This window comes from Pantherophis guttatus, chromosome 3, assembly GCF_059756535.1.
Source record: "Pantherophis guttatus breed Tessera chromosome 3, ASM5975653v1, whole genome shotgun sequence".
Lineage (NCBI taxonomy): Eukaryota > Metazoa > Chordata > Lepidosauria > Squamata > Colubridae > Pantherophis > Pantherophis guttatus.
In genome coordinates this window covers 188,107,207-188,134,033 of record NC_142065.1, presented here as the reverse complement: position 1 = coordinate 188,134,033, position 26,827 = coordinate 188,107,207, and the positions used below count along the sequence as shown (strand labels likewise).

Below are 26,827 nucleotides of genomic sequence, written 5' to 3'. Positions count from 1 at the left end.
ACGGTTGCAGTGACCTGGGGTCATGTGATCACCTTTTGTGATCCTCTGACAAGCAAAGTCAATGGGAAAGCCAAATTCACATAACCATGTTACTAACTTAACAGCTGCAGTGATTCGTTTACCAACTGTGGCAAGAAAAGTCGTAAAATGGGGCATAATTCACTTAACAAATGTCTTGCTTAGCAACATAAATTTTAGGTTCAACTGTGGTCATAAGTGGAGGACTACCTGTAGAAATAAGAAATATAAAGCTATATTGATGAGCAAGAAAGAGCAGTTGGTTAAGTGGATAGTATCTTTATTAAGATCCATAAAGATTGCAGAAGAGTACAGAAGTGTAAATTGTCCAGACGTTTTCAGTGGTGAAGAGCTTATATAAATTAGGCTAATGTTTTATCCAAGAACTTCAGTTTAAAGTCACTCTTAAGGTAGAGACTCAAGACTGAATGCTATAATCCAGCGGTCCCCAACCTTTTGGGCACAAGGGACCAGTTCCATAGAAAACAATTTTCCCATGGACCGGGAAGGTTGTGCTTTTGCACACTACCTAGATCCCACACATTTGCAGAAGAAACTTCACTAGCTTCTGCAGCCCAATTCCTAACAGGCCACAGACCAGTAATGAGCCATGGACCAGGGATTGGGGATCCCTGCTGTAAGCAATGGAATATTTTGAGAATTTATTGAGGGAAGATTGCCAATATTATATGCAACACACTTGGTCTGCAAAATCTCCTTTTGCCTCTATTGACCAAAGCATTGTAGGGCGAATATGGTAACCATAATCTATTTTTCCTTGTCCATAAATACTAGCTTAACTTGTCTTTGCATGCCTAATGATGTTTTGTATTTTTAATCTGCACATTAAAACAGTAACATATTGAAAGAAGTGTACAACAAATACATATATCACAAGATATTGAACTTACTCTCGATTATCTGCTTTAACCTGAAACATTTTGGAAATGGTTTGTCGTTAAAGTTATGAGCATGATGTACACAGTAGGATATTGCGTTCAGTTGAACATCTTATCAGCAAATTACCCTGCAGTCAATAATAAAACCCCATAAAACTACCAAGAGCCTTGGTAGTACAGTGGTCTAAGGCACCCTGTTATTAAGCTGGTTATTAAGACCAGCTGCCTGCAATTACTGCAGGTTCGAATCTCACCAAGGCTCAAGGTTGACTCAGCCTTCCATCCTTTCTAAATTGAGGACCCAGTTGTGGGGGCAATAAGCTGACTTTGTATAAATATACAAAAGAATGAAGGCTATTGCTTAGCGCATTGTAAGCCGCCCTGAGTCTCCTGAGAAGGGCGGCATATAAATCAAAATTAAAAAAATAATAAAAAAAAATAAAAAAATATGTGGGTTGATCAGAATTAGATTGTTTTTAACTAATTTATAGTTTTGATTCCGATTTTTATACTTACCATTTTTATTAAGAAAATAACCAGTGTTGCTCACAGGAGTAACACACCAGGACTTATCTTTTTAGAAGCAATAGCAATGATATTATCTGGCATCCTTTCAAGTTTCTGTTTACTCTTCAAAGTGTTGATATACTGGGTAGATGTATTTTCCTAGCAACAATATATTATTTTGAGCTATACTAGTTATTAAATGTTTTGGTTTGAGTTAGTCTTGGAGAGGTAGATTACCACTACAGTTGAGACTATTGCATAAATAAATTCCTAGCCCGATTTTCACGCCTACGCCTAATATAAACCCTACCCCAAAAAAAGCCCTACTTAAGCCCTGCCCGCTGTCTGGTTATACCGGGTGAACCGAGGAGCATGCGTAAAGCTCAAGCTAGGCTGGTGGAGGTGGGTGGAATTGCCCCATGTGCCTTTCACCCTCTTATCTTAGGACCGCCGCAGCCAGGCCTCCTATGCCCCAACACCTGTCACCCTGCTGTCTGACTTCTGCAGCCACTAGTGGCTGGATACCACATGGTGCATCGTGCCAATGCTGCTGCTTGTGGCAGGAGGCCGTGTGGTGCTTTGTGCTGGTGCCACCACTCGCACATTCCGCAAGGTTTGTCGCACCGGTGTTGCCACATGTGGCAGGATGCCATGTGGTATGTTGCACCAGTCATGCACGGAACAGCACAATATGCCATGCAGACTCCTGCCATGAGTGGTGACACCAGCACAGCATGCCATGTGGCATTTGGCCGCAAGCATCCGCAAGCATCCACAAGAAGAAGTCAGGCAGCAGCGTGACAGATGTTGGGGTGTGGGAGGCCTGGTTGTGGGGGTCCTAAGTAAGTGGGTCCTAAGTAAGCTGGTAAGACATCCCCCAAAAATAAGACCTGGTGCTTATTTTGGGGCCCAAAAGAAAATAAGACTGAGTCTAATTTTTGGAGAAATACAGTATTACGGGTGAAATAATATAATTATGGGACAGCCAATTCCTTATCTGTACAATGAGTCACACAAGAACATTTCCAGGCTACTGATTTACATAAAAAATAACTAAATGGAACTAAATAAATAAATGAAATCTTTTGCAATCTTTGCCCACTCAACCTTTTTGCCCTATTCCCAGAGACAATCACACAAGTCCTTTCTTCTAGTACTACTCATTTACTTACATTTTTAATCCAGCCTAATAGCTAGAGTTCTCTTACATGTTAGGAGTATGAGTTTTTCTATCAATACATGATATGAATTAAATGGAAGACCCAGGATCCTGCAGTAAAACTGAACAGGTATCAATAGTGTTTGTTTCAATTTTAACCCATGCAACAACCACACTCTCTCTTCTGTGTTATGTGTGTTTCTGTTCACAAGCATTGCCTTACAAATTCTAGCACTTGGGGGTTCTTCCAATGAAACCCATTAGTAAGAGAATCACAACGGAAGAAACTAATATGCTCTGAATTGCTGAAAAGCTTTGGTAGACAGAAATGCATGATTATTCTGAATCAGTGGTGGGATTCAAATAATTTAACAACCAGTTCTCTGCCCTAATTACTAGCTGGGTGGGTGTGGGCATGGCCAGGGGATGTGACACCTGCACCCCCCTGGGAGCAAAAACAATACTCCTACACTTACCTGGGAGCCAAAATGGAGACACCTGGAAGGGCTGGACAGGAAGAGGTGGGGCTAGCCAGTAATTTAATTACTGGTTTGCCCGAACTGGCCCGAACTGGCTGAATCCCACCATTGATCCTGATATGCTATTTAGGCCCTTCCTCCTGTTATCTTGTTGATTGTTACGAGGATAGAAAAATGGACTAGGTTTGCCTTTGATCTTCCAATCTTTTATGTATATGATTGATCTCTATCTGACAAAATGGCCCCAAGCCCTTAAGTTATGCCATGAATTGTTAATATCCTAGAGGCATCTGTTGGTTGAGCATCTTATATCCTTTGAAATTCTTATGCAAGTTTTTCATCCTGAAAGTTTTCTTATAGGAATATTGCCCATCAGATAAAGTAGTTCACACAGTGGCCAAAGAGCTAAATTTAAAACCAGGATGTCAATATTTAAAGCTTTCCTGCATTCAGCAGAAGGGAACCAAGAATTCCACAGCTTTCCTGCATTCCTGCCACAGTATGGAGTGCAACCTGCTCAGAGGAAAGAGGATAGTCTTTAGTCATTTGCTTTGTTTGGTGATAGAAGGAGAGCCAGGTCAATGCGCCCTGGGTTTTATTCTTGTTAAAAGTAACTAAAGAAAACGGTCTGATGGCATTGACATGCAGAGCTCCTTAGAGCTGTAAATCAACCTCTTAATGATATGCATGCTATTTTCACAATGATTACATCAGCAGACCTTGGGGTCAACTTCTGAGTCATCAGAAATTATCTCAATTGGTCTTCACTAGAAAAAAAAACCCCAATGGAACTAAGTGGGTCATACATAAAGGAGGCTATTGATTGCATCAGAAAATAAGTTGGCAGTCACTGCAAATAAATTATTCTCAAGTTTATCAAGAATATTTAAGTTACTCTTTCAGAGACTATCCAGTCACATGTGCTTAGGTTTCACTAGGGTACTCTTTAAAATTTCCCCATAGGTCTCCATGAATGAAGAAGAGTGTGTGTGTGGGGGGGAGTGCATGTGTATCTTCTTCTTCTTGTTGTGCTATATCCATCATCGGATGTTGGCGATCATGTTGGTGATCCTATTTTTATCAACAGCCGCACAAAAAAGTGCTGCTGAGTTTTGTCCAAACCAGTCCCTTAGATTTTGAAGCTATGATCTTCTTCTTCTGTCTGGACCTCGTTTGCCTTCAATCTTTCCCTGGAGGATTAAATGAAGTATGGTGTATTTTTCCAGATATGTTGTATCACATATCCAAAATATTCTAACTTTTGCTTTTTTTATGGTTTTGATGATTTTCCTTGGCTTTCCCAGGCAGCTTATCACCTCCTCATTTCTGATTTTGTCAACCCAGCTTATACGTAACAGCCGTCTGTAAATCCACATGCATGGGTATATGCCCCATGAAATAAAAGTTGGCAAGTAAATAATGGTAAATAAACCAAATTGTACACTTTTTTTTTCCTTTTGCCAAAAAGATAAAAATGGCTAAATGGTATTTCTTGTTGCAAAATGTATGTACAGGTAGTCCTCAACTTACGACAATTGAGCCCAAAATTTCTGTTGCTAAGCGAAACATTTGTTTAAGTGAGTTTGCCTCATTTTATGACTTTTCTTGCCACAGTTGTTAAGGGAATCACTGTAGTTGTCAAATTAGTCAAACTGTTGTTAAGTGAATCTGGCTTCCCCATTGACTTTGCTTATCAGAAGGTTGCAAAAGGGGATCGTGTGACCTTGGGACACTGCAACTGTCATAAATATGAGTCAATTGCCAAGCGTCTAAATTTGGATCAGAGGACCATGGGGGATGCCACAACGGTCGTAAGGATGAAAACTGGTCATAAGTCACTTTTTTTCTAGTGTGGTTGTAACTCTAAAAGTCACTAAATGAACTATTGTAAGTCAAGGACTAACTGTATATGTGCACATACTGTAGACTGATTAACATCATAGAGCAATTCTTCCTAAATTTGTCTTCCAGGTATGTTTGACTGTTCTTCCAGGATTGGAATGGCACAACATATCCAGAAGGCAAGAGTTTGGAGAAGACTGCATAGACATCTGCCGGAAGTCATAATGCCATCACACATTCCATGATGCACATTATATGACTTACCTGGGCCCAAAACCAGAGGTGGGTTTCAGCAGGTTCTGACCAGTTCTGGAGAACCGGTAGCGGAAATTTTGATTAGTTCGGAGAACCGGTAGTAAAAATTCTGATTGGCCCTGCCCCCATCTATTCTATGCCTCCCAAGTCCCAGCTGATCGGGAGGAAATGGGGATTTTGCAGTAACCTTCCCCTGGAGTGGGGTGGGAATGGAGATTTTACAGTATCTTTCCCCTGCCACGCCCACAAAGCCATGCCACGCCCACAAAGCCACACCCACAGAACCGGTAGTAAAAAAATTTGAAACCCACCACTGCCCAAAACCCACTTCTCCTTTTCACAGTTTTGTAAAAGAATAGAATTGGGATAGGGAACCTAGCTAGGCCCTCCAGATGTCACTAAACTAAAACTTGAAAAGTCAAAACAGGGATGGTCAATTATAAGAAATATTTGGTTGTATTTCAATAATATCAAGAAGACCACTAGTCTCCGTTCCTGGAATAAGTTAAGAGTATAGATCCGTGATGGCGAATTTATGGCACAGGTGGCACACATAGGCCTCCTTGCCCCAACTGAGCTGTATATACATCCAACAAGAACAGAGGGGGGGGGTCTCACAGGAGAGATAGGTAAATCCTAGAGAGGCAGGAAATGCATCACTGAACAATGGAGATGAATGCTAGAGAGGAATAAAGCTGCATACAAGGCAGACATAACACCTGTAACAGTGTAGGCATGCCACACGCCCCCCTCCCGCCCCCAGATTTTGGTCCCGGGAGGCTTCAGGGAGGCCTGCTAGGCCCAAAACAGGGTGTGGGGGGGGGTTGCACATGCATGGGTGGGGGACAAGGGGAGCTTGCAGCGCGGGTGTCACGCACATGCGTGACATTGTGTTGTGCATGCACTGTATTATGAGGGTGGGCACACACACATGCGCTGTCGTGCGCGCACACGCACTTTCAACACACAAGGACAAAGAGGTTAGCCATCACTGGTGTAGATTATGGATCCCACTCTATCTAAAGTTTCATTTGAACCTAATATTTTTATTTAGGCTCATTTTGCAGGTAAGGCGATAAATGTTAGGACCTTGGGAATACTGAACTACAGTATAGCTCTTGTAAATGCTCCTTTTTTTTTCCACTTAAGAAAAGAATAACAGATGAGGGAATGGGGAATTACTGTGTTATCAAGATAAGGAAATATCTGCTATCAGATAATATTATGTCAATATTGTATGACATGTGCTACTCAATTTGCATCAGCTATATGGTACCAGATAATCTATGCAAACTTTATGATGGTATTTCTGAGGCATGGCTCTTTGAAAGGTCAAAACCTGCCCATCCAGAATGGCAAGTTCAAATTTCTTACTTTTTTTTTCTTTTTTGATTTGGAAAAAGGAAAATAACTGAGTAGCCCAAACCTTGCTTGCCCTAAATGTCTACATAATGTTCCATGATATGAAGGAAAAATTGTCTGTAAATATCTACTTCTTCTCTACGATTTTTGACAAATACAAGAATTCTAAAGTAGGACACACAGAAATGGTTTGAGCTGATACATTTGTGGGTTATTTCACAAATTGTTTCCATGGTGGTTTTGGCCACTGACAAGCATTCATAGTATTTGAAGGCAAGTTTATCTGAATGTTAATTAATTTTATTTATTTATTAGACTTGTATTACCTCATAAGTAATTCAAGAGAGCGAACATACATAATAATCCTTTCTCCTGCTTTTCCCACTGCACTGTGAGGTGAGTCATGCTGTCTACCAACCCAAGACACTGCTTATCTTTTCCAAGATTACTATTATCAGAAGTTACCATTGTGCTGAAGGAATGATTTATTTATTTATTTTTCACAGGGGAGGAATGCTGGGCAGTGTGCAATAAAATATTAAAATAGAAAAACAGCATATTAACATTAATTTTTTTTGGAAATTTAGAACCAGCAGGGGGTTCTTAAGTAGGGGGCACACTAGTGTCTCTTTAAAAGGAGCCCGCTATGCATCCTCCAACAAGGATGAATTCATCATCACTTGAACCCACCTACATGATGTCCCTCCCAGGCAGCTTTAACCAGCCAGGAGGGGCATGGATCTAATGCACAGGTGGCGGCATTTACATTCCGTAGGACCCTATCAGTTTCCTTAGATCCAACAGAATCAAACTGTTTCCAGATAATTCAATAAGGCTGTTCCCAGGGAATCTGATGGTTAGTCCCAAGTCCCTAGAGAACCAACAATTTCCAACCTTCCTTGGTGATTTCCCTAAAAAGTCAATGAGGAAGCCAGCAGAAATTGCTGTAAATTGCTGGATTAATTTTCCCTACCTGCACACCCTCACACAGCACTTTTGTGCCTGAGCTGTGCCAGCCACTCACACACCCCTACCCACTCTCCTTGACCCTCCTCTGTTGCATCCTTACACACCCGCCCACAGCCCTGCATACCGTTCCTGACCTGTGCTGCACCGTTGCACACCTTCCTTCACACCTCTGTGCACTCTCCAAACCAAGCTTTGTTTCTCGCATGTCCCTTTGCACCCTTGTGCATCCTCTCTCACACCCTTGTATACGCTCTCTGACCTTTCCTATAGCTCTGTGCACCCCGTCGCTTCCTCCCCACTCAGCAGCAGGCCCTTACCTGCTTGCTGGCTTGGGACTTGCAACTTCCTGAAAGCTTCCCCACTGACTTTGATTGTGGGAAGTCAGCAGGAAGCTGCCTTACCTAACGACCAGGGAATTGCTTTGCTAAATGATGCAGTTGTGCTTTATAACCACATCCTTTGGTGAGGGATATTCTGAACTCAATTGCCATTAAGGGCTACTTATATTTTTAAAGCAATCACTAAACAAATAACCCATCTTTTTTATTTTTAAGACTACTTAGCAGCTATTTATTTATTTATCTATTTATCTATTTATCTATTTATCTATTTATCTATTTATCTATTTATCTATTTATCTATTTATCTATTTATTTATTTATTTATTTATTTGTGTAATTTATATGCCGCCCTTCTCCCGTAGGACTTAGGGCAGCTTACAAAATGAAACAAAGAATTACATAAACAATTTAAAATCAGTTTAAAGTTAAATTAAAATCAATTAAAAATTATTAAAATTATTTGCAATCACCCCTACGGATTCAGCCCATTTGGTGAAAAAGCCACGTCTTCAATTCGCAGCAGAAGGAGAGGAGGTCCGGGGCTGTCCTGTCCCATTCCAGAGGGTCGGCGCTCCCACAGAGAACGCTCTCCCCCTGGGGGCCGCCAGCCGACATTGTCTGGCTGACGGCACCCTGAGGAGGCCCGCTCTGTGTGAGCGCACCGGACGGTGGGAGGAAAGCAGGAGATGATCCTGCAGATACCCCGGGCCTAAGCCATGTAGGGCTTTATAGCACCAGCACCTTGAAACGAACCCGGAGAGCCACTGGCAGCCAATGCAGCTCGCGCAGGAGAGGTGTCACACGGGAGTACCAAGAAGGCCCTGTAACAACCCGCGCGGCCGCATTCTGGACTAACTGTAGTCTGCGGGTGCATCCCAAGGGCAGCCCCATGTAGAGGGCGTTACAGTAGTCCAACTGAGACGTAACAAGGGCATGAGTGACTGTGGCAAGGGCATCCCAATCTAGGAAAGGGCACAACTGGCACATAAGGCATACCTGTGCGAAGGCCCCCCTGGTCACGGCCATCAAATGATCTTCTTTAATAAAGATCACACAGGTATTCCTCACTTAACAATAATTAGGACTGGATTTCCCATTGCTAAGCAATGCATGGCCTTAGAACATCAATCCCCATTGCAGTAGTGAAATTCAAATTTTTTTACTACCGGTTCTATGGGCGTGGTGCGGTGTGGCTTGGTGGGCATGGCAGGACAAGGATACTGCAAAATCCCCATTCCGTCCCCAATCCTGGGGGAAGGATATTGTAAAAACTCCATTCCCACCCCACTCCGGAGCCAGCCAGAGGCAGTATTTGCTGGTTTTCCGAATTGCTCAAAATTTCCGTTACCGGTTCTCCAGAACCTGTCAGAACCTGATGAATTTCACCTCTGCCCCATTGCTGTCATTAAGCAAGGATTGCAGATTGTTAAATGAGTGTGGCAGGGCCAAGGATGGCTGGGTGAGGGAAGATGTGAAGGCATCTGCTGTGGGCAGGGAGGTGCTGCTTGTGTGCACATGCACTACAGGTAGCCCTCAACATACAACCACAATTGAGCCAAAAATATAAGTTGCTAAGTGAGAAATTTGTTAAATGAGCTTTGCTGCATTTTACACCTTTTCTTGCCACGTTTGTTAACTGAATCACTGTAGTTGTTAAATTAGTAAAATGGTTGTTAAGTGAATCTGGTTTCCCCATTTGGTTGCAGTAGGAGCCTGGATAGCTCTGCAGACTAAGCACTGTAATTTAACACCAGCTGTCTGCAATTAAAGTAAGTTCAAATCTTGCCAGGCTCAATGTTGACTCAGCCTTCCATCCTTTCTAAGGTAGGTAAATTGAGGACCCAGTTTGTGGGGGCAATAAGCTGACTTTGTATAAAATATACAAAAGTATGAAAGCTATTGCTTAACGCACTGTAAGCCGCCCTGAGTCTCCGGAGAAGGGCGGCATATAAATCAAATTTATATTTGGGACACTGCAACCATCATAAATGTGAGTCAGTTGCCAAACATCTAAATATAAATCACATGACCATGGGGATGCTGAAAATGGTTGTAAAGTGTGAAAAATGGCCATACGTCACTTCAGTGGCATTGTAACTTAAAATGGTCATTAAGTGAACTGTTGTAAGTCGAGCACTACCTGTACAGAATACAAGGTCCTTGGGGTCTTGTACTTTGTAGCTGCACTCCGCAGAAGAAAAAATAGTGGGAATCCAAGCAACTTACAGAAGCAACTTTCAACCTACCCTGCTGGCTTCTCCATTGGCTTTACTTGTGGGAAGTTGGCAGAGAAGGCTGCAAATGGCAATCACATGATCGTGGGACACCACAACTATTGTAAGTATAAGCTAGTTGCAAGCACCCAAATTGTGATCAAGTTGCCACAAGAATGCTGGAATGGCCAGAACCTTGAGGACTAGTCATAAATACCACTTGTTCAGTACCATCGTAACTTTGAATAATCATTGAACAAGAGCTTGTTAACTAGGAACTGCCTGTACTGAACGTGCTGTTTCAGTTTACAACAAGTCAGCTTTCTATTTGTTTCTTCTAAGTGTCTATGGACAACCCTTCGTGAGTCAGACCAGTATTTCTTAATCATTCAACTCCCAGAAATCCATGCTGGTTGGGGGATTTCGGGGGTTCATATCCACCCATCTTCAAGATGACAAGGGAGAGAAACACTACATTTGATGCATAAAACTACCTTAAATGTGTATAGCAGGGGTGGGCTCCACTTACCTTTACTACCAGTTCGCAACGGGAGCACGCGCATAGAAGCTTCTGCGCATGCACAGATCGTCAGTGATGACATCAGGGCGGGTGGGCAGAGCCTCCCGCCGCCATTACTACCAGTTCGCAAGAACCAGACTGAACCGGGAGCAACCTACCACTGGTAGGTACATAGAAGATGGAGGGACTGTAAGATTGGAAGGATGTAGTTTAGAGAGAATATGTAGGAACTATCATATTATTTAATACTGTCCACTGTTGATGATAGCCTTGACATCTTGATGGTATCAATGAGTTTATTTAACGCAAAATCAGATCTGGGCTGCAAAATCAGGTCAGCTATGAGATGGCAGCAAATGGTTACACAGGGATACCACAATTTCTAACTTATTGCTATCATCTAATGCTCATACACTGGCATCATTAGGCTAATAATATCCAGCAATGTATCTCTTGCCAAACAGATAATGTTATTTCAGTGATGATCCAGTGCCTAGAAGCTCTGTGAGTGAGGAGGAACAAACTTTGACTCAAGCTTAACAAGATGGAGGGGTTTGAGGTGTCCCCCCCCCCAGAGTCTGGTGATGTGTTATCTTTGACTCTTGATAGGGTAGCACCACTTCTCCAGACAAATAATGAGAAGACAGAGCACAATTTGGGAGTCGCCTGACTCAACTCCTGCTTGAGAAGTTCTGATTGGGAAGAGGTTTTGCCTGTATACACAGAGGTGGGCTGCTGCCGGTTCGGACCGGTTCGCCTGAACCGATTGTTCCGATTCTGCACTGTTCGGAGAACTGGCAAATCAGACCACCGGCTGGCCCCTCCCCCACCCATTTTTCAGGCCGTTTTCAGGCTGTTTTTCCAGCCAAAATCAACCTGAAAAACAGCCTGAAAAAGGCCCCCAAAACAGGCCATTTTTCATGCCATTTTCGGCTGTTTTTCGGGTGAAAAACGGCCCGAAAAATGCCCTAATAACATTGTTTTATTGATCTTCTTAAATTATCGCTGTTAGCTGCTGAGAGTTGTGTAACAAGACAGGCAGTCATATACATCTTATAAATAAATATTTTTCACAACCTAGACCTGGCTGCCCTAAGTTAATTAGCATGTGTTGAAAGGGAAAACCCTATTTCAGCCAGGGTTCATAAATATATTACCTAATGTAACCCTAACCCTACATAAAGTACAATAACAGCAGAATATCAGCTACTAAGAAGGTTTAGAGAAAAAAAGAAGATGCGGTTTAGAAGATGACAAATTCTTAATTTGTCATCTTCTAAATTGCCCAAGGCCTGGTGCATTTCGTTGTGCATTACCACTATTTAACATAGTGACTTTTTAGGCCAATTTATTATATTTATCTCAGTTAGATTATGAGCTGTTTGGTGAAATAATTAATATATTTGACACACCTTGTGTGCACTATTTATTACTGAAACGGGAGGGGAAGTTGGATAGAACAATGGAAAGGCTGATTTGAATTAAACTTTACCATTATATCAATTGTGCAAGTCCTAAACACAAACTCTATTTTTGCTCCTGACCCTAATAATTAGCCTGTTGTTATTATGGTGCCTACAATCATTATGTTAATGAAAAAAGGGAAGGAGGGAAAACTTCAAACAGAAATAATGCACTTGTTTTGCTTGAACATTTATGCCAGAATAAGGGTATCTTTATACAGGTAGTCCTCAAGTTACGAATATAATGGAGTCTGCCAATTACATTCGTAACCCGAGGATTCGGAATGTGAAAACCCCCAGCTTTCTCCCACGCAGGTCATTAAATGCACAAAGTACAGGGGTGGGTTTCACTTACCTTTACCACTGGTTTGCCCTGCGTGTACATGCTTGCTTTGCGTGTACTGTCTGTGCATGCACATGCACCAAGCCTTCCGCGCATGCATTTTGCTCACTCACATGGCTTCCACACATGCGGCCGGCCTCGAAAACATGCCTAAATAGCATAACTTGGAGCCAGTGGGGATGGGCCCATCTGCGATCGCCGCTACCGGTTCGCCTGAACTGGTGCAAACCGGCTGAATGTCACCTCTGACGAGGTATCTTAGGGTGGGGGAGACCATGAGGGGGCCAATGATGGAACAGGCCATCCAAGGTCTCCTCTGACCTACTGAGATACCTCATGCTCCCCACAATTGCTTCTCCCCCACATCCTGCTGCGCTAGGTCTCACTTACTTGCGAAGATCTAGCGAGTTGTCTCTTCTCTGCTGCAATTTCTTTACCTGCTCCCGGTGCTCCAAAAGTGGAGCAGTGAGAGCAGAGGGAGAGCAGGACGAGGGTGCCCCGCTCAGCTTGCGATCTCCCTCTAGGCTCTGATCATCTTTGCAAAAAGTCCTTACTTCAGCACAAGGGCTTTTTGCAAAGATGATCGGAACCTTGAAGGAGATCGATCCATTTTCCATGGCAAGGGCTTTTTGCAAAGACTACCGGAGCCTACAGGGGTGCAATCTCCCTGCAGGCTTCGACAAGGAAACGGCAAATGGAAGGAAGGCCTGAAGCACTAAAACCTTCGCAAAGTCTTTTGTGCAGATCTCATCCAGGCCTCAATTTGCACATAACAGAGTCCTAAAATAGTGTGAGATCACGTGAGATCAGTAGCATGAGATCTCACGCTACTGATCTCATAGTACTTTAGACCAGAGGTGGGTTTCAGCAGGTTCTGACCAGTTCTGGAGAACCAGTAGCAGAAATTTTGAATAGTTCAGAGAACCGTAGTAAAAATTCTGACTGGCCCTGCCCCCATCTATTCTCTGCCTCCCAAGTCCCAGCTGATCGGGAGGAAATGGGGATTTTGCAGTATCCTTCCCCGGATTGGGGTGGGAATGGAGATTTTACAGTATCCTTCCCCTGCCACGCCCACCAAGCCACATCTACAGAACCGGTAGTAAAAATTTTTTAAACCCACCACTGCTTTAGACCCGTCTCTGCGAATGCGCTGAAGACCTGAAGCAGGCAAAGAAACTGCACCAGAGAGGAGACAGCTCAATAGTTCCTGGCAAGGTAAGTGAGTCTCCACAGGCACTGGGCCAGTTGTAGGGGGGGAGTAGGCAGGGCAAATGTTGCAGTGCCTCTGCGGTCATTCGTAAGGGTGAACGACTGCGGTTGTGCTGAAACATCTGCAACTTCGGGACTGTGTAGTAAGTACTTTGGGGAGATTGTTATGTCATAACATCAAACAGTCACTAATTGAACCATCGTAACTGGAGGATTACCTGTATTTCTACTGTTTTATTTAATTGTTGTAGCCTGCCCAGAATGGCTTTCTGTGAGTGGGTAAATTGAGTGGATAAATAAATAACAAACAAACAAACAAATCCTGCTTGGTTGCCTCCTCTACCTCCAAACAGACAAATAACTCAATTTATCTTCTGAAGAAAAATATTGGGATCATTGACAAACAATACTATATGAAGAAAAATTTGTTACTTTGGGGCTATGCCAAGGGAAAACTCTCTAGATCAAAAATGCTGAGAAAAGCCTACTTCTTAATTAAATTCCCTTTTTACTCATTTCTATCAGCGAGATTATGGAACCTCCTCAAACTTTTTCCTTATCGTTTGTTTCCTCAGACAAACTCTGAGAAGTTCAAGTAGGCCAGCATGACACTGGCAAGAGTTAAGATAACGCTTCAAGGATAGCAGATGGAAAGGTAGCATGAATCTTTAATTGTTGTTGAAGTATCTCTGCAGACATTGCAGTTAAGACTGCAATTATATCTACAGTACATTTTATTCAGTTGCCTAAGTAAACAAGCATAGCATTTAATTGACCATCTGGTATTACGCAGTGCACACCTGGGTCAAGTTCTATCATTGAGATATTGGGAGCTTGCCAAATAATTTTGTTAATTATTTTAAAATTCTGTGGTGAATCAGATAAATCAGACACCATAAAGCCTTGAGCAGACCTCTGGGGGGGGAAGTTACCTTCAGGAGAATCAGAGTAAGCCAATAATTAGAAATAACTTGAGTTCTATGACATTTGATAAAAAATATAAATTTAGGTTAGAATGCTTATTTATCCATGCAACTGTATGAAATAGAGAAAGCTGACAAGGCTCATATCCACCCACACTGTGTCCCAACAGCCCTCAGGGAACAGGAAGTTGCTCCAGACTGCTTGGAAGCAATTTGTATTAAGACACCACTTCACTTTGGTTGCGCGCCCACAGAACCTGTTTCTTAGACTAGTGAAAGAGTATTTGGAAAATGTCCTAAAGGAAAAATAGACAGCTGGTATGTCTGGCCAGTAAGAATTGGAACTACCGGTAGTTTTCTGAGCCTTTTTAGCCATTATATTCGGAGTTTTTTTTTAACAAAGATGAGATATCTGTGCTTCTTTATCAGCCATGTAACATTGGAGTTAATAATCAGAATTTATATAATCCTTAATCTATGACCACAATTGTGACTGGAACTTCCATTCACTAAACATTTGTTAAGTGAGTTGCACCAGATTTTTTTGGCCTTTTTTTTTGCCAAGCAAACCATCAGGGTTGTTAAGTGAATCCAACTTTCTCCGCTGACTTTGCTTGCTAGAAGCCCCCTGGGAAGGTTGTGCATGGCAATCATGTGACTCTGGGACATTGAAATCATTGTAAATACATGCCAGTTGCCATGTGCCCAAATTTTGATCATGGGGATTCTAAATTGGTTATAAGGACTGGTTGTAAATAACTTTTTCCAGCGCTTTCATAATTTTGGGTGTTCATTAAACAAATGGTAAGTGAAGGGCTTCCTCTGTCATAGGATTCTTTACAAAAATTAAATGAGAGCTTTTGTTTGAAAATGTGCCCTTCACCCCAAAAACAGAAAAAGGTAATATGGTATTGTAGAGCATTCTAGAAGGCTGGCAGGAGGTCTAGATATAACCTTGCACTGGAGGAGAATAGAGATAGTTTGGAAGAAGGTAGGGAGATAAAAAATAATTGCCCAGAAAGACAAGATAAGTCCAGGAGAAAACTTAAGACTATCCTGCCTTGAATCTCTTTGTTATAAAAAGGAAAGAAAGATAAGCTCTGGCTATCAACATTTGGTAATTGTACCCAGTGGTGAAATCCAAATTTTTTTACTACTGGTTCTGTGGGCGTGGCTTGGTGGGCGTGGCAGGGGAAGGATACTGCAAAATCCCCATTCCCTCCCCACTCCTGGGAGAAGGGTATTGCAAAATCTCCATTCCCACCCCACTCTGGGGCCAGCCAGAGGTGGCATTTGCTGGTTCTCCGAACTACTCAAAATTTCCGCTATCGGTTCTCCAGAACCTGTCAGAACCTGTTGGATTTCACCCCTGATTGTACCCTATAGAGTTCCTATTCTGTATGTTTCCTGATCTGGCCTACCTCAAAGGCTGATTCTTGTTATCTAGTGTGCTTTATGACTAAACATGCCTACTACAGAAGCCATTTTATGGCATCATCAGCAACATGCCTCCCTCCCTCCTTCCATCTTGGCTATTAGCTCCAAAGTTTGAGGAAGTTCCATAATCTTGCTGGTAAAAATGAGTAAAAAAGGGGAGGGGGAATTTGATTAAGAAGTAGTCTTTTCTCAGAGTTTTTAATCTAGAGAGTTTTCACTTGGCATAGCCCCAGAGTGACCAACATTTCCTCATATAGTATAGAACTTGTCAGTGATCCTAATATTTTTCTTTGCAAGTGAAGCTGATACCAGTGGCATCTTTAGTTGTTTTCCATCTATTTGTTCTCATTCAACATGTCTTACAGAGCTTGGCCCTTCAGGAGGTTCTCATCTCCTTCATCAGCTACCTGGTGAAGTGGCGGCTAGTGTTAGATGACAGCTGAAATAACAGAAGGTGTTATTTCAGATAATCCAGTTGGCATTCTGCAGCCCACATTCACATGGTAATTCTTTTTAGGTGGATCAAACCAAATAACAGTCTAGTTTAACAATCTATAGCAATGATGGCAAACCTTTTTGCTGTCGGGTGCCAAAAGTGGGGGGAGTGCAGGGGGGTCGTGTGCGCACGTGTCCACACCCATAGTTCAATGCGCCCCCCGCGCATGTGCACGTGACCCCCCCATGCTCCTACTTTTGGCACGGTGGTACCAGGCCCGTTTTTTTGCCCTCCCGAGGCTCCAGAGCCTTTCTAGGAGCTTGGGGAGGGCTCAAATGGCCTTCTGATCCCATTGGTAGTTGGCAAACGGGCCATTTCCGGCCTTCGGAGGGCCTCCGGGGGGGGGATGACACAAGGCCGTTTTCACCCTCCCCAGGCTCCTAGAAAGGTTCTGGAGCCTGGGGAGGGCAAAAAACAGGCCTTCCCCACCTCCCTGGAGTCCCTCCAGAGGCCGGAAACAGCCTGTTTCCTGACTTCCGGTGGGCCCAGAAGGCCTGAAAATCAGCTGGTGCGTGCCAGAGCTGAACTAGGGCAATGCTCACGTGCCCAATATGGCTCTGCATGCCACCTGTGGCACGCATGCCATAGGTTCGCCATCACAGACCTATAGTATCTATCGCCTCAGAAATGAAGATAGTATATAGCCGTATGCTCCATGAATTTGTCCGATTTTCTTTCAAAGCCAAGTTGCTGGTTATCATTAGCTTGTGGAATCTAATTCCATAACATTGTGTTGTGTTGCTTTCATGTGCCCTGATTCTTGCACCATTCAGTCTCATTCTTCATCTTTCTTTTGTAAGCGTTCCTCTTCTCTCCTTCTTGCATAATGTTATAAACCTCTATTACGGTCAATCCCTGTGATCTTTTTGCTCAAAATACACCTTTCCAAATCTTATGCAGGTAGTCCTTGACTTACAACAGTTTGTTTAGCAACTGTTCAGAGTTACACCACCATTGACAAATGTGACATGACCGCTTTTCATAGTTATGACCTTTGAAGCATCCCCACGTGATAAAAATTTGGATGCTTGGCAACTGGTTCATATGATCTTTGCTGTCTCCCAGGATCATGTGATCGCCTTTTGCGACCTTCTGACAAGTAAAATCAATGAGGAAGCCAGGTTCCCTTAACAACCAGGTTACTAACTTATCAACTCCAGTGATTCACTTAACAACTGTGGCAAGAAAAGTTGTAAAATGGGACAAAAGTCACTTAACAAATGTCTCACTTAACAACAGAAATTTTGGGCACAATTGTGATCGTAAGTCAAGGTCTACCTGTACCTACTTCCTGGAGGGAATAGAGGTCGTCTCATTCAGCTTGCTTCCTGCCGCATCTTTTATATTCTCTTTTAAATATAATAACTGGAACTATGCATAGCATTCCATGCAAGTTCAAACTATAGAAGGAGAGTTTCTCATCTCAAAAATGGCTGCATCTGGGGGGGCGGGGGGGGAAACTCTACATTTTCATATCTGCCACTATGTGGAACTTCTTCGTCTGAATGTCTGCTAATACCATCCAAAATCTGGCACCCAATAGAGCAGCCCACTCCTGGAGGCTGGATGTCCAAGCTTTCAGGATTTATTTATTGTTTTGTTCCATATAGGAATTGATCTCAGATTGCATTTTAGTCTTTATGTGATGATTTTCAAACATTGCTGATGCTTGGGTATAATGGAGATTTAAAAAAAAAAAAAAGTCTCCTGGGCAGGTCAAAAGTTTTTATACCTGGGCAGATTCTGATCAAAGATGAGACTCTATGTAAGAAAGAGTTTAGAATGAAAATGATCATAGGATTGTTCACGGTGCCCGCAATAGTAGTTTCCTCAACACATAGATGAGTAGGTAGAGAAGAGCTAAATCAGGGGTGTCAAACTGGATTTCTTCAAGAGCTGGCAGGGGTGAGGGGGTGGGGAGGAGAGACGGGAAGGAAGCCTCCTATAGCACTCTGCTGGCCAAAACGGGGCATGTGGAGGCCCCTGTGGGCCCTATATTTGGCCTCCACAGCCTCCAGCAGCACTCTGCCGGCCAAAAACGGTCCGCATGAAAGCCGCATGTGCCCTCCCCGTGGCCCGTTTTGGCCGGCAGAGGCCCCACGGGCTGGTCCTTTGATATTTCCAGGCTGGCCCCACGGGCCAGATTTAAGCACCCCGTGAGCTGGATCTGACCTGCAGGCCTTGAGTTTACACCCCTGAGCTAAATGGAGACAGCCTTCCAAGTGTCTTACATAACTATGTTTGAAAAGTAAAAAAAGATTGTTCAATAAAGGAGAGATGAAAAATATTTCCCACAAAAACCTCAAGCCAATATTAAATCCAAGAAGTAATTTGTATTCTGGGAAAAGCCAGGGGAAGACACAGTTTGCACAATAACACTCAGCTATAGCTAAAGAAAAGAATCACACTCATCATGAACTCTACATGTTCATTTCCAGTTATATACAACTTCATTCTACAAGGTCTGGCCACATACATTGTTTACATGAGTATTACCAGATCTGGGCTGCAAAAATCCAGAAAGCTAAGAACGATGAATTAACTCTTATCATTAACTCTTATCATTAACGCTTGTCAGATGTTACATCTTTTCTATCCTACTCTATGGAGTAGAGAGTCGGTCTCTGACAGAAAACCACTTGAAGAAACTAGAAGCATTTGAAATGAGGATTTACAGACTGTTACGTATGGGTTAACAAAATAACAAATGAGGAGGTGATAAGCCACCTGGGAAAGCACAGGGAAGTAATCAAAGCCATTAAAAAGTGAAAATTAGAATATTTTGGACATGTGATGCGACACCCAGAAAAATACAGCATCCTTCACTTAATCCTCCAAGGAAAGATTGAAGGCAAACGAGGTCCAGGCAAAAGAACATCATGGCTTCAAAACCTTAGGGACTGGTTTGGATAAAACTCAGCAGCACTTTTTCATGTGGCTGTTGACAAAAATAGGATTGCCAACATGATCACCAACGTCCGATGATGGATATGGCACAAGAAGAAGAAGATTATCTCTTCATTGCTGTCTACTGGTCATCTGGATTTTTGCATCTTGGATTTGTTTGCCCTAATATTACATTCTTTCCCTTTCCCTTCATTACAAAAATAATCATTGCATCTACTTTCTTGATTGGTTAATTCATGTTTTATTTCTCTTGACATTCCAAGCTGTGATTTTTCTATGTGCCATGGCCATAAATACTAACTACTCAGTGTAGCTATGGTCAACCGGGGCTGACAAACAAATTTTTTTAGTAAGAAAAGAAAGGAGTAGATTATGTAACCAATCTTAGTTATACTTTTATGACCTTACTTATGCTATTCTATGGATGCTATTCTATGGAACTCTAATATAAAGACTAACTTGCCAGTTGATATACTTTTGCTAAATCCCATCAACTAGTAAGAATATGCAACAGATTGATAGGATAAGGAAATAAATGTTACCCCTCATTTAGTTTTTTTAAACATGGTTTTTGTGTTAGCCATACCTGCTTACTGAAATATGTGCCCAATCTAGTCATCCTGACATATGTTGCACATAACTGATCTATGGGTAAGCCATATTTTCACAGCCTTGTTTCACTAGAGAACTGGGAAATGGGTATTTTCACAGCTTTACTCCATAGCAACACAAATATGTGGTTATTATGATTATGGGGGGTGGGAGGAGAGTTTGCCTCTTCTTAAGTGGGAAGGGCTGTGACCTGAGTGCTGGTGAAATGAAACATAGCTGAAACAGAAGGGAGTCAGAAGTTACTAGAATCTGTTCTCTTCTGTAAGAAATTTCTGTTGCCATCCATGAACTACATGCTAGCTGGGAATTCTGACTGCTGCAGCCCTACATACTAAATTGAGATTATTTGTATTAGATCCTTGGTTGGTTTTACAGGTAGTCCTCAACTTACAACCACAATTGAGCCCAAAATTTCTATTGCTCAGCAAGGCAGTTCAGTGAGTTTTGACCCATTTGCCACAATTGTTAAGCGAATCAGTGCAGTTTGTTAAGTGAATCTGGCTTCCCTCATTGACTTTACTTATCGAACGTCAGCTGGGAAGGTTTCAAGTGACCCGAGAACAATGCAACTGTCATAAAAAAATTCCAGTTGCTAAGCGCCTGAATTTTCATCATGTGACCACAGGGATACTGCCATGGTCATAAGTGTGAAAAGTAACCAAAAGTCCCTTTTTTCAGTGCTGTTAACTTCAAATAGTCACTAAACAAATGGTTGTTAAGTCAAGGACTGCCTGTATTCATTGGTAGCTTCACATTGCAATGAACAAGGACACCCATTCAATTTCGCAGCTACTAAGATTGTTGGTTGTGCAGGTACAAAGATAGCCAGGGAAATGATTGAAGCCTGGGAAACGGGCCCTTTATCAGTTAAAAGGAGTGCTGATTTACCACCAGCTTATCAAGTACTTAGGAGACAAGGAAACAACAGCCAATCGCCAGCCCTCAACATACCAATCAACCAACAGGAAGGCATCACATAAATGCAACTCACAGAATAGCCCAAAGCACATATTCCATGAAAGAGAAGTTCCCTGAAGATGGGACTCCAGCATGTGTCTGAAAGCTCGGAAGAGAAAATCTCTGGTCCTGGTAACCGATCCATACTCGATCTCGCAACTATGTGTATTTTCTAAAAGGGAACTTTCTCAGAACCATTCCAAACTGCAGTTATCAGGATTCTTTAATAGAAACAGTAAATGTTAAACTGACATGAAACTAATACATGCTTGTGGTATAGGTATAGTAATAGTTGATGTGTAGGAGTTGATGAGAATCAAACTCATCTTTATTACACAGTGAAACTAATGCATCAAAAAGGCCTAATATGACCTAAGACCCACTGTGCTCTCCTCTAGAAGAAACCACCTCTGAAAAGATAAATCCTTCATTCTTTTACTATTGACTGAAAGACCAAACACCTTCCTGAACAGGCATCTCTATGCCCTTGTATGACCTGTTGTTGCTTCTTTGCTTTTCCTTCTGCCTCTGGAGATCTTTTATCAGAACTCACAGGACATTTCTCCTGCATAAGGCTCTGAGCATACCTAAGCATTTCAGCTTGGCTTTTGTAGACACTCGATAGTAGATCTTACTACTTGAACCGGAATTAATCTACATTAGAAACTTTGCTTTAAAACAGCAAGGTAATCTTTTGACTTCCAACCACAACTGGGATCAGAATTTCAGTCACTAAGAAATGTGGCCATAAAGCAAGACATCATTGACTATATCACTTAGTGACTGCAATCTTGACAATCCCTGTTGCCATTGTTAAGCGAATCTTACGAGTCGTAAGATGAGGAGCCACCCCCATTCAAGCCAATCAGGATTTGGTTCCCACTCCAGCCCTGAGCCTCAGTAAAATAAGGAACCGCCTCCAACTCCTTCCATCCAATTAATCTTTTCCCATTTCTGCCTTTTTGGCTGCCCTGCACCCTGCCTTGGAGGCGTGGGGCATGCAGCTCCAGAACTGCCCAGTTGTTTGTCACACTATGGGAAGCCACAGCCAGCCCAACCTAGTCACAGTCAGCCTAGCCACCCTACATTCCCCTGCATGCATTTCCCGATCTACACAGCACCTATTATGCACCCCTAAGCACTCTTCCTGACCTTCTCCTTGAAATTCTGCTTTGGTCAGAAATGTTTCAATATCTAATAAAAAGGGGAAGAATTTGTCTTTGCTGTTATTAGGCTTAGCAATTCACATTTTCCCCACTAATGTAAGAGCCTGAATCAATTAAGTAGCTGTCAGTAGCAATTCATTTGATTTTCAACATTTATACATTCCATAAATACTGTACTTTATTTAACTCAGTCTCCCCCAACCTACAGCACTCAGCTGTAGCAAGCAGTCACCAACGTTACTATTGTTCGGTGCAGCTGGAGGGCCCCTGATTGGGAAAGACTACTATAAATAATAATGAAATATGACAATTTCTACAATTCCTTGCATTGGCCATGCTGGCCCGAGCTAGTGGGAGTTTAAATTTAAAATAGCTGGTAAATGTACAGTTTCCTAGGTCTATTCTAGGGGTGTCAAACTCAAGGCCAGGGGCCGGATCCAGCCCGCGGGGTCGCCCTGGAAACAGCGAAGGACCAGCCCGCAGTACCTCTACCAGTGAAAATGGAGCTCAGGAGGGCCGCATGCGGCCCTTCCAAGCTCCATTTTCGCTGGCAGAGGATCACAGGAGGCTGTTGCAGGGAAAATGGAGCTTGGGAGCCCGTTTTCTCTGGCAGAGCGTTCAGGCTGCCACAGATGCCCCGACACGAATGACATCGAGCTGGCCACGCCCACCCTAGCTACAAACCCCACCCCCAGGTCAAACACAACCCTGATCCGGCCCTTAATGAAATTGAGTTCAACACCGCTGCTCTATTCCAATCAAACTGTTTTAATAGTACAAAATGGCATTGCTGGGTCTGGTCTGGGCATTAGCTCAGAGATTTCTGATTTTTCTGGAAGGGAGGAAGGTTGCTTTAATTTTTCTTTCTCTTCTTGATGAAATCTCCTCCTGTTTATCTCAGATTGAAATTCTTAACAAGGCTTATTCAGCAAAGGATCATGATAATCAGGGAAGAGAGGAAGATTTATGTTTACAAAGGGCTGCAATCAAGGCCTCTATGAATCCTGTGAAGCAAAGCTTATCTTCATGCTGCAAATTTGGTATTTTCAAGAGTCTCTCTGGATACAGATCAGAATCAAATCAAGGTGAAAGCAAAGCAGATGTTAACTATTTCATTCTTTCATCACAACTTTGCTGTATTATACTTGGTGTCTGAAACACTGTGATTTTGGACAGTGCAAAATAATGGGGAGTAAGTCAAATGTATTTATCTGTAACAATGACCTTGCTGTTTTGGAATAATATCTGGATTGAGCCAGATATTAATGGATTAATGGTTCTTTAGCAGGATTATTACAATAGCTGTAAGCAATTATTCAAGAAAAATGTACTAAATGGATACTAAATTGTCATTGGGTGAAGCTGTTCTTTTTTTTTTGTTTGTTATTCTGTCAACAAAGAGACACTGTATGCATTTTTGTCTTTGGCTCTAATACTAACCTGTTGCAACCTGAGTACAAGCAAGATCAAGTCAGGTTAGAACGTAGAATGGAGTGTACCTGGGTATTTTGACCTGGAGGCAAGAAATAGAAATTTTTAAAATCCTGGAAGAAAGCAATTGCAAAATATTTTGATTCAGCTGCTGAAACGGCTCCATTGATGAGTTTACGTAAACATTAGGAGTTGACTCAACTTGATTGAGCCTTTATCTTGTTAAAAGAAATATCCATCTGGTTCAGTTCCAAGGGGGGAGAAAGACAGTGGAAACATGGAGGCTGATTGGAAAGATGGTTTATTGATGGACAGGACCACGTGGGTTTGAGGTCCTGGGCAGCTGATCACATAGAGTGGAGAGTGAGAGGTATGTATATCCTCTCTTGGGCCTTGCTCTTGAGCTTCCTGTTCCTGTGCAAGGAATGTATTCTATTGGTTGTCAGACTCCCAGGGGGCTATGCAGGGATCATAGCTAACTTTTTAGGTTGTCTGAATTAAGTTTGATTGAAGCCGGGGCTCTCTGAGATGATGTAACCAGAAGGCTTGTGTCCTGAAAGGGTGTTGGGCCATTCCTACTGTGTCTTAATGGATTTCCTGGTTTGAATCTTGAGTGAGGAAACACTGGAAACATGGAGACTGCTTGGAAAGATGGTTTAATGGTGGACAGGATCACATGGCTTGAGTTCCTGAACAGAAAAAGGGGCGAGATACAGCGAGTCCCCGGGTTTTATGCTTTCTCTGGCTTTGAACTTCCTGGGGCCCCAAAAGAGTATCCTGATCAGTTGTCAGACTCCCAGGGGGTGGGGGTCTTAGCTAGCCTTGCTGGCTGATGTAATCTTCCTAGGTGCCATGTAGTGAGTTTCTGTCCTAGATGGGTCCTATTGTGTTGCAGATGAGTTTCAAAGATTGAAAGATTGAGTTTCTGCCTCTGGCCCATTGACAAAGGGTGGGGGCAGGAAGGTGGGAGCTGCTTTGTCTTTAAAACATGCTTCTCCATTTCTCGTACAGGGAAACATAATATTCTGCCTTTTTAATATTTCCCAAAATATTTCATTCCTCTAGGAAAGGGGTAGGTGCTAACTTCCTACACAACCATTCTACCTAATTCTGCCTTTGTTCAAAATATCCTGTCTTGAATGGATTACCAAATCTGCATTTCTAAAAACTTGCCTCATTTAGGATCTGCTTGGGGGCAGGGAACTGTGGCTCTGAGTTTCTGTCTCCTTTAAGATTTCTATTTCTCTTTTAGGGGAAATATAATATTCTGTCTTTTTAAATATTTCTCAAAGTATTTCATTCTTCTAGGAGAAGGGTGGGTGCTAACTTTCTCCAATCTTACTAAACTATATCGAATGTCTTAATCTCAACAAATAGGAGAAATGTTAACAAAATAGGATTTGCCAGCAATCCTATTACAAACTCCCTTGCTCATTAAAATCAGAATTCAATCAGAAGAGGCTCAGCACAGGTAGCAACTTCCCCAAAAGAATTGAGATCAAATATAAATCACCCCCAAAAGATGCTTTCAACAACATGTCGCTTTATCTCTTTGCACATTGACCAGATTTGTGAGATTGCTGCAGCTGATAATGTTCTGCCATAGCAAGGGAAATTTTTGAATTGCAAAGTACTGGATTGGTCCTTCTCTGTAACAATGTGTGCTCATGCTGTCCTTTGAGAGATTTGGGCTTCCTTAAGGGCCAGTGAAATTTATGCATAAGCACAGAAGAAGGGAGGATGAGGCCAAGTATAGTGATCATGCCTCTTCCATTTACATTGAAAGAATGGAGTGGGGAAAGCACCAACAGAGAAAGCTTTTCACCAATATGCATTGTTTGGACAGAGGGCAGAGATAACATCTTTTTCTTACCATAGAAGGCTATTCTTGGTCATGCAAGACAACTGCGTGCTTTTTTTTGGTTGCTGGCCCAGTTCATCTAACCGATAAATTGCATCTGCACAAATTGAATAACTTGATTTTAAGTGTCATCTGTCTGTCTATTTGATTGGCTGCCCATCTTATCAAGAGAGACTCTAGATAACTGCCTGATATCCAAAACTGCCAGGATTTTAGATTATTAGCCTCTATGAACATATCTTTTAAATCCTAGATATGCTCTAACAATAACTAAATGGATTTACCTTGGTAATTAACTAGCGCCGACAAAATGTAGTCAAATTGTTGGAAGAAATGTCCATCCGGGTTCAGTTCTAAGTGGGGAAAAAGACACTGGAAACATGGAGACTGCTTGGAAAGATGGTTTTTAATGGTGGACAGGATCACATGCCTTGATGATGTTGGGTGAAGAAAAAAAGGGAAGAGATGATGAGAGTGGCTGGATTTTATACCTTCTCTGGGCTTTTGAATTTGAGCTTGTATTCTGATTGGTTGTCAGCCTCCCATGAGGCCATGCAAGGGCAACTCTGTAGGCTGTGTTTTTGAGTCCCAAGCTTGGTTGAGCCTTGCTGGATGATATAATCTTCTCAGGTGCCATGTGGTGAGATGGGTAGAGGGCTAATCCTATCATGTTCTGAGGGCCATGTCTTAATCCCATCACCCTGGAGCTGAAGGTCTTTTGTGTTGTACATAAGATGTCTTTTGTCTTTCTGAGGCTATTAACAAAGGTGGGGGCCACTTTCCAAGAGCATGTTTCTCCTTTTCTAATCCAGGAAGGTATAATATTCTGCTTTTTAAATATTTCCTAGAATAATTCATTTTTCTAGGAGGGGGATGGGTGCTAACTTCCTACAAAACCTAAATGGTTGCCAGATCCGGATGAATTTTTGCTGATCCATTTAAATTTCCTTCAATTAATAACTATCATAACTGAGAATGGAAATTCTCAGGATGTTACAAATGGTTATGATAAACTCTCTTTTCTAATTAAAAGTTTATGGCTTGAAGGATCTAATATTTATAATCCCAACAACAAACAAGAAAATGAAGGGTATAGGTAATAAACCATACAAGCGTGTCTCTTTTTTTAGAAAGCAGTTCAGAGAAACCTATATTTCATATCATTTATACAATCCCCCTAATCTTCCACTTAGTTGTTTTCAATTTAAAAAATGTTTATAAGAATTTGATAACATTGAAAATATCAAAAAAGTAAGGATACCTGGTACGAATTACTTGATGCCTCTTTCAATAACCATTCCTGCTGTGAACTATTCCAACAGTTATTTGCAACACCATTTCCAAACTCTTATTTTTTTCGAGAAGACTTTTGATACCAACCATAAAGATTTTAATACTACAAATTCTCTCCTTTGAGTTCTTCTAACTGAAACTGATACCTGTTTCTTTGTTCAGCAT

The 26,827-nt window shown here is 42.1% G+C and overlaps 1 long non-coding RNA gene across 1 annotated transcript; it reads left to right on the top strand.

The window, feature by feature from the left end:
- The first annotated feature begins 5,053 nt into the window (after positions 1 to 5,053).
- On the top strand, positions 5,054 to 26,766 carry LOC132709034 (uncharacterized). The gene is made up of 2 exons (XR_009620096.2): positions 5,054 to 5,186; positions 22,979 to 26,766. It is a non-coding gene; the product is annotated as an uncharacterized LOC132709034 (long non-coding RNA).
- The last annotated feature ends 61 nt before the right edge of the window (positions 26,767 to 26,827 follow it).